Source organism: Euphorbia lathyris, chromosome 2 (genome assembly GCF_963576675.1).
Source record: "Euphorbia lathyris chromosome 2, ddEupLath1.1, whole genome shotgun sequence".
In the NCBI taxonomy this organism is placed as follows: domain Eukaryota; kingdom Viridiplantae; phylum Streptophyta; class Magnoliopsida; order Malpighiales; family Euphorbiaceae; genus Euphorbia; species Euphorbia lathyris.
The window spans coordinates 133,122,137-133,130,072 of NC_088911.1; the positions used below are offsets into that span (position 1 = coordinate 133,122,137).

General features: G+C 35.8%; 1 long non-coding RNA gene across 1 annotated transcript; it reads right to left on the bottom strand.

Annotated features, from left to right (window-relative positions):
* Nucleotides 1-6,370: 6,370 nt before the first annotated feature.
* LOC136219989 (uncharacterized) lies at nucleotides 6,371-7,533 on the bottom strand. Its single transcript, XR_010684350.1, has 2 exons — nucleotides 7,000-7,533; nucleotides 6,371-6,908 (listed from the first exon to the last, which is right to left on the bottom strand). It is a non-coding gene; the product is annotated as an uncharacterized lncRNA (long non-coding RNA).
* Between the last annotated feature and the right edge of the window lie 403 nt (nucleotides 7,534-7,936).

Genomic DNA, 7,936 nt, shown 5'->3' on the forward strand with positions numbered 1-7,936 from the left:
CCTATTAGATATGGTACGATCCATGATGAGCATGGCCTTACTTCTAAAGACGTTCTGGGGCTATGCCTTAGAAACTGCCCTCTTCACCCTAAATCGAGTACCAACTAAATCCGCTAGTTCCACACCATATGAATTGTTCGTTGGTAGGAAACCCGTGTTTTCATTTATGAGAATATGGGGTTGTTCATCCTTTGTCAAACGCATTGCGTCTAACAAACTAGATTCGAAATCTGATAAATGTTTCTTCATTGGATACCCTAAGGAAACTATGGGATATTACTTCTATCATCCAGATGATCAGAAAGTAATCGTATCCAAGCACGCAACCTTCTTAGAGAAAGACTTTCTCGAAGAAACACAAAAGGGAAGCATGATTGAACTTGACGAATAAACACCGACTGAAACAACAGAGGCGGTTGAGGTACCCGAAGGAGTCCCATTAGATGAGACTCCAGTGCCACCTATTCGTAGATCACAAAGAGTTCGTGAACTCCCAGTTAGATATGGTTTTCTAGTGGGAGATGATAATGAGGTTCCCGTGTTAGCAAGGAATTGATTATGATGAAACTTTCTCTCCTGTGGCTATGTCCAAATCAATCAGAATCATGCTTGCAATTGCCGCTCACTACGATTATGAGATTTGGCAAATGGATGTGAAAACAGCTTTCCTAAACGGAAACCTGCTTGAGGATGTATATATGATGCAGCCTGAAGGTTTCATATCGAAGGATGCAAATAAAGTTTGCAAACTTCAGAGATCCATTTATGGACTCAAGCAAGCATCTAGATGCTGGAATAAGCGTTTTGACGAAACCATAAAACAATTTGGTTTTGAACAAAATTGCGAAGAAGCTTGCATTTACAAGAAAGCAAGTGGGAGCTCTATAGCATTTCTCATACTATATGTGGACGATATATTATTCATGGGAAATGACGTTGCTCTCTTACAGTCAGTGAAAGTATGGTTATCTGGTAACTTCTCAATGAAAGACCTTGGTGAAGCAGCTTATATGCTTGGTATAAAGATCTATAGAGATAGATCGAGAAGACTGCTTGGTCTTTCACAGGCTACATACATTGAAAAGGTGCTAAATCGGTTTAGCATGCTTGAATCGAAACGAGGTAACTTACCCATGTTACATGGAGTAAAGTTAAACAATCATCAATGTCCTAAAACCGATGATGATAAACGACGCATGGCTGTAGTCCCGTACGCCAGCGCAATCGGTTCGATTATGTATGCTATGCTATGCACTAGACCTGACGTAGCGTTATCTGTAACGAGTCGTTACCAAGGGAATCCGGGAGACGAGCATTGGATTGCCGTCAAGAACATTCTTAAGTACTTGAGAAGAACTAAAGATATGTTCCTAGTGTACGGAGAAGGTGATCTGAAAATAGAAGGATTTTCAGACGCAAGTCATCTCACAGATGAGAATGATTATAAATCCCAATCAGGATACCTGTTTATCTTGAATGGGGGCGCGGTCAGTTGGAAGAGTTCCAAGCAGGGAAGTGTAGCTTTCTCTACGACCGAGTCAGAGTATATCGCAGCTGCGGAAGCAGCAAAGGAAGCAGTTTGGATTAGAAAGTTCATTACAGAACTAGGTGTGGTGCCTGACATTGTCAATCCCATTACACTGTACTGTGATAACAATGGAGCCATTGTGCAAGCAAAGGAACCACGGTCTCATAATGCATCCAAGCATTACCTTAAGCGATACCACATCATTAGAGAGATTGTGGCTAGAGGAAATATGAGAATAGAAAGAGTACCTACAGAGGACAACGTTGCAGATCTGTTGACATAGCCTTTAACCCAGAGAATACATGATCGTCATTTAACTTCTACTGGGATAAGTTTTAGAAATAATTGGCTTTAGTCCAAGTGGGAGTATGTTGGGGTTTAGTGTCCTATAGACAATTGTTCTAGGATACAAACTTAATGTAAATGAATTGTTCTTTATATCATTTGTTTAAAGAGATATATGTTTTATAACTATATAAAGGCAATCCCTTTTAAGCACTAAATAAAGTCTAATAAAAGGAAATCCGTAAGTTTATTTAAAGTGATTATAAAGTGTTCATACAAGCATGAAGTGAGAAAAAACTTTATAGTAAACTGATAAACTTAAAACCACCCCAAGTCAAGTGATATGTTTGGGATTGACATATCATTGTTGAGACTTGTATGTAACAATGTCTTCTGTCCGACAGAAAGCTGATCTCACAAGCTTCATATATACAGATATCTGGACAGTTACATAGATCTGATGAAACGTTGTTCATTAGGATTGGGGATCCGATTTGAGATAATAGGATGGGTAGATTCATCCTTGTCACCTGTTCATCTCATTGGTATTAATAGGTATAACTAATCCTCAGACTCAAAGGAATATTAATTGGTATTCTGGATTACGGAATGTGATGCTTTGACTCTGGTGTAACACGATCCTTAACAGAGATGACTCTGGGGTGTGAACAGTAGACGTTGGGTATCACAGAAAGTAATTGCGGCATCGTTATATATTGGATTGAGCATTTATCACTCCTGATAAATGGGAGATACATCCATGGATCGCTTGTGGAAGACTCAACTCTAAATCCTTGCAAGGTGATAGCTTAATAGTAAGAAATACAGATTTCACTTAACCTATCTTTTTGAGTTGACTCGGCCTGTACAAGTAAAACGAACGTCTCGCTATATGTGACTTGACATCACCCATAGTCATAAGATTCAGTTCAAGGATGTAGTTGATAAAGGATCGAATTATACTGTAACTAATACGGAAAGGTTAACGACAGAATCAACCTGTCTTCTTATAGCTCTGGGGGAATGATTACGGACTTGCTAATCACATACTCTATACATCATTCCGTTATGCAAAGATTAAATATAATTCTCTGAAAATTAATTTAATAATGTTGCATACGGTTAGAAGCAATAAGAACCTAATGGATCACACATAAGACTTGGAACCTAAAAGAGAGATAGATGTTAATTAATTGATAGAAGCCCAATTGAGCCCAATAAGGCCCATGGACATAAGGGGGTCGAAATTTATGTAGTGATATACATGGAGAAATTTTACGGTACTCCCGGAGTAATACACCCGACCAATGAAATTCATGTTATCTACCACTACATGAAAGATGATTGGTGTAATGTCTAAAATATATACATGTGGCACACCTTAATTGGTAAGGAGTATTACTCCAGGAGTACTCTAAAATTTTCCGATATACATGAATAATTAATTTGATTTTGTTAATCCTAATTAGATTAGGAATATGAATTAAATTAATTAAGAGATAATTAAGTTAGGAGTTTTAATTAGATTAATATACTCCTATTATTATCCAATAAGGTTATTATTATTATCCTTAATATATTAGATATATAGTGAGATAATAATTAGGAATTCTATTCCGAATGGAATTCCTATTCAGTAACCTAATTCTATCTAACTAGGGATTAGATACAAGAGATTATAAATACCCCTTCCCTTGAGATTTTCGAAATCCAAGCAAGCCATACCCTACTTGTGATTTTCGAAATTCACCTAGTCCAAGAGAGAGAAAATTCGACACCCCTAGTTCGAGGACGAGATTTCTCTACGGCTTCGTTTGATCAATTAATTTTCATCTATTTCTTTTATCCTTGATCTTGTGTTGATTAGTGAGAGGCAATCTACTTTGGTTGCTATTCAACGGTTGATACTAAATTAATCTTCCCGTGTTTTATTTCGTGTTTGGGAACTCGAAGAAGAAAAACAAACAAAAGGGAGAAATTCGTTTTACTACTCCTACATCAGGTCAGTTCACGATTTCGCGGATTCCTGGAGATTGAACCGTCGGATCGTCGCGATGTTTGGATAGGAGCTTCTAGACATATTCTTCCACGTTTCCACCGAAGGGATTGTCGTTCGGAGGTCTGGAAGGTCTGTTTTGGATAGGGGAAGATTGGTAGACAGTTTCTATCTCTTTTGAAGTTGTGGGCACTTCGTTTGCAACGGTAGATAGAACTTCTAAAAAGATATTTCTTCTTATCCTTCTTTATATGAAATAACGGTTAACGGATCTTGTGGTTAAATGGAAATAGGTTAAAAATTTTATATTTCCGCTGCTATACCTTAGCCTAATTTCCAACACGAAGGTGAATTGATACCTACGCGAACCACCACCGGTTGGAGGGTTTGTATAGATTATATGAACCTTAACAAAGCAACCAGGAAAGACCATTTTCCTCTATCTTTCATTGATCAAATGATCGAAAGGATAGATGGTCATGCTTTCTATTGTTTTCTAGATGGTTACTCCGGAGTCTTTCAAATATATATTTACCCGGATGACCAAGATAAAACAACCTTCACATGTCCTTATGGAACATTTTCATATAGGAGAATGTCTTTTGGTCTATGTAATGCACCAGCAACATTTCAACGTTGTATGACTGCAATTTTTAATGATTTCATTGAAGATATCATGGAAGTTTTTATGAATGATTTTTCCATTTATGGAGATTCTTTCGATGCATGTTTGCAGAACTTGGATAAAGTTTTGTCTAGATGTGAAGAAACGAATTTAGTGTTAAACTAGGGAAAATTTCATTTCATGGTTGACGAGGGAATTGTTTTAGGTCATAAAATATCTGAAAAAGGAATAGAAGTGAATAGAGCAAAAACTTCAGTAATAGAAAAATTACCCCCTCCAACTACTGTTAAGGGAATACAATTATTTTTAGGACATGCAGGTTTTTACAGGAGATTTATTAAAAACTTCTCTATAATTTCCAAACCACTTACTAATTTACTCATGAAAGACTCAACCTTTGATTTCAATGAAGATTGCGTTAAAGCTTTTGAAACATTGAAAACAGCCTTAGTCAGTGCACCCATTATTGCTAAACCCGATTGAGATTTACCTTTTGAAATCATGTGTGATGCAAGTGACTTAGTTGTAGGATGTGTTTTTGGTCAAAGGAAGGATAAGAAACTTCATGTTATTTATTATGCAAGTCACACACTGTCAGGTGCACAATTAAATTACACCACAACCGAGAAGGAAATGCTAGCGGTAGTTTTTGCATGTGATAAGTTTAGGTCATACCTGTTAGGTTCTAAAGTTATTATTTATACCGATCACGCAGCTTTAAGGTATTTATTTGCTAAAAAAGATGCAAAACCGCGTCTGATTAGATGAGTTTTATTATTACAAGAATTTGATATAGAAATTAAAGACAAAAAGGGAGTAGAAAACCTTATCGCCGATCATCTATCAAGACTCAAAGGTGAAAACGGTCCTATAGGTGAGACTATCGGTATACGAGATGATTTCCCTGATGAATATCTCTATCAAATAAAAAGTGTCATGTCACCATGGTATACGGATATAGCAAATTATCTCGCAGCCAACGTTGTTCCGGAAGGATTAAATTTCCAACAAAAGAAGAAATTCTTTTTTGACATTAAACAATATTTTTGGGAAGATCCTTTCTTGTTCAGAACTTGTGGTGATGGAATGATTAGGAGATGCGTTAGTGAAAATGAATACGGGTCTATAATGTCAGAATGTCATTCTAGTTCTTATGGAGGGCATAACGATGTTAGTAAAACAGTGGCCAGGATATTAGAATGTGGATTCTTTTGGCCTTCGTTGTTTAAAGACGCCCGTACATTTATTATTCGTTGTGACAAATGCCAAAGAATAGGGAATTTAGGAAGGAAAGATGAGATGCCTCTCACAAACATATTAGAAGTTGAAGTCTTCGACATGTGGGGAATAGATTTCATGGGACCTTTTCCACCTTCTTTTGGTAAAACTTACATATTAGTAGCCGTAGATTATACTTCAAAGTGGGTTGAAGCAATTGCAACCCTGACGAACGATTCTAAGGTTGTTGTTAGGTTTCTTGAAGATATTGTAGATACCCATTTTGTCCGGGGTAAATTTTCATCTTTTTTTAAATTTTCCTTTTTAGCCAATTTATTTCATAAAATACTTACATTGCCGTGTTTACTAGATAAACCGATATTTTGCTATATTTAGTACATATATTTTATTATAGATCATCCTTAATTATATTTTTACAAAAAAAAGAAAAATATATTCGTGAAATTGGTTAAATATTTATGTTATAAAGATTTAATCAATTTGAGTAGGATATTATTTATTCATTTAAAAGGATGTTATTTGTGTATTTAGTTAAGTAGGTACAAAATGATATTCGATTTTGGTGATAAATTAATAAAAAAAAAAGAACAGATAATTGAAAATAATAAAAACATTGTTAATAAGTAATATTTATGATATATATTTAATTAGTTTAGCTAGAATTATTAAGATAAAAAATGATTAGATAAAAGAAAAGGAAAAGGAAAATGATTTTCTTTTTTTATCATTATTATTATTAAAAAAGGAGGTCCAGAGGCCCCAACCATTCCAACAGGCATCACATCATAAAAATACAAAAATATATAATAAAATGAATAAATTATGGTGGGCAATCAGATGCCACACCACGTTGCTTGGCCACCAGTTGGCCACTGAGCAAGCTTTGTTGTACAAATAGAGAGCCAAAATCAGACAGCAAAAGGGGGGGATTTTTTTTCTATTTTTTCTCAGAAGAAAAAGCTCTCAGGGACTGGATCTTCTTTAGCTGATGATAGCTTTTTCCATCCTTCCATTCGAAGTTTTGTTGAAGGGGAGTTGAGAGTTTCTCGGGAAGGGCCTATGCTATAGGGACGACCCAGAATTCTTTAAACAAACCTAGAAATCCTTAAGTGAATGCAGGGATATGTTATATTCATGCAAATCACCTAAGGATTTTTAAACTCTGTATTAGCAATTCATTAGGTTAAGAGCTTGATCTTCTGTTCCTGATTTAAACTTCCATGGCTTCATTAAATCTATTAATAAAGCAAAACAAACAGATCAGTGGATAGAAACATTGAGAATAGAGTTTAAAGAGTTGATCAAATAGAAGTAGCAGAATTTTACCTTTGAGAAAGAATCGATGTCGGTGCGAGGTTGAACGGAATTGAAACAATGAGTAATAGGAGGCATCGTTTAGGGTAAACCGAGCATAACTCCGACTCAAGATCTGTCACCGTCGTAGGAAAGCCTCAGGCCACCGGAGATCAGTAGATCTGGGAAAAAATATTAAGGAGAAAATACGAGAAGGATCATACACAAAAGGGAAAAATATCTTACAGCTACTCTATCCTTCCTCCATAAATTACCAGAGACTGTGAGGGAGTTTTCCATGAAGATCGATGAAGCAACGAGGGGAGTTGTCCTTGGAAACGTCGAGAGAGAAACCACAGCCGCCATGACTCGATCCCTGACATTTTCATCGAAATAGAATGCATCCGGTGAGCAGATCGGTGAAGGTAGAAGAACCTTGGGGTTCTCTGGTTTTCAAAGAAAAAAGAAGGAAAGAAGATGAAGTAGGCGGCTGGAATAAAAATTGGACTTGAGTGTGGGGATTACTAACTCTTGTTTGGGTTTGGATAATGGCTTTAACCCTTTTTATTTGCTCCTGGGCCGAGATCAGGTAAATTTAATTTTGTTTTGGTGCCTTTGATTTGTTTAAATTGATTAGTATATCCTTTTTCTAATTCAACTTTTAATAATTATTTGGTTGTATCATGGAATAATTTGGTTAAATTTAATCCATCTTTTTATTATGAAAATAAAACGACTTACGTCTATGTTATATGGGTATGAAGTCGGTCAAAATCAAATTAATTTAAATTAATCGGCTCAATTCATACGTCTATGTTATAGGGGTATGAAAGCGGTCAAAAATAAAATTAATCAAAAGAAAACGGCTCAATTCATACGTCTATTCTATAGGAGTATGAAAGCGGCCAAAAATAAAATAAATTAAAACGAAACAGCTCAATTCATACGTCTATGCTATAGGGGTATGAAA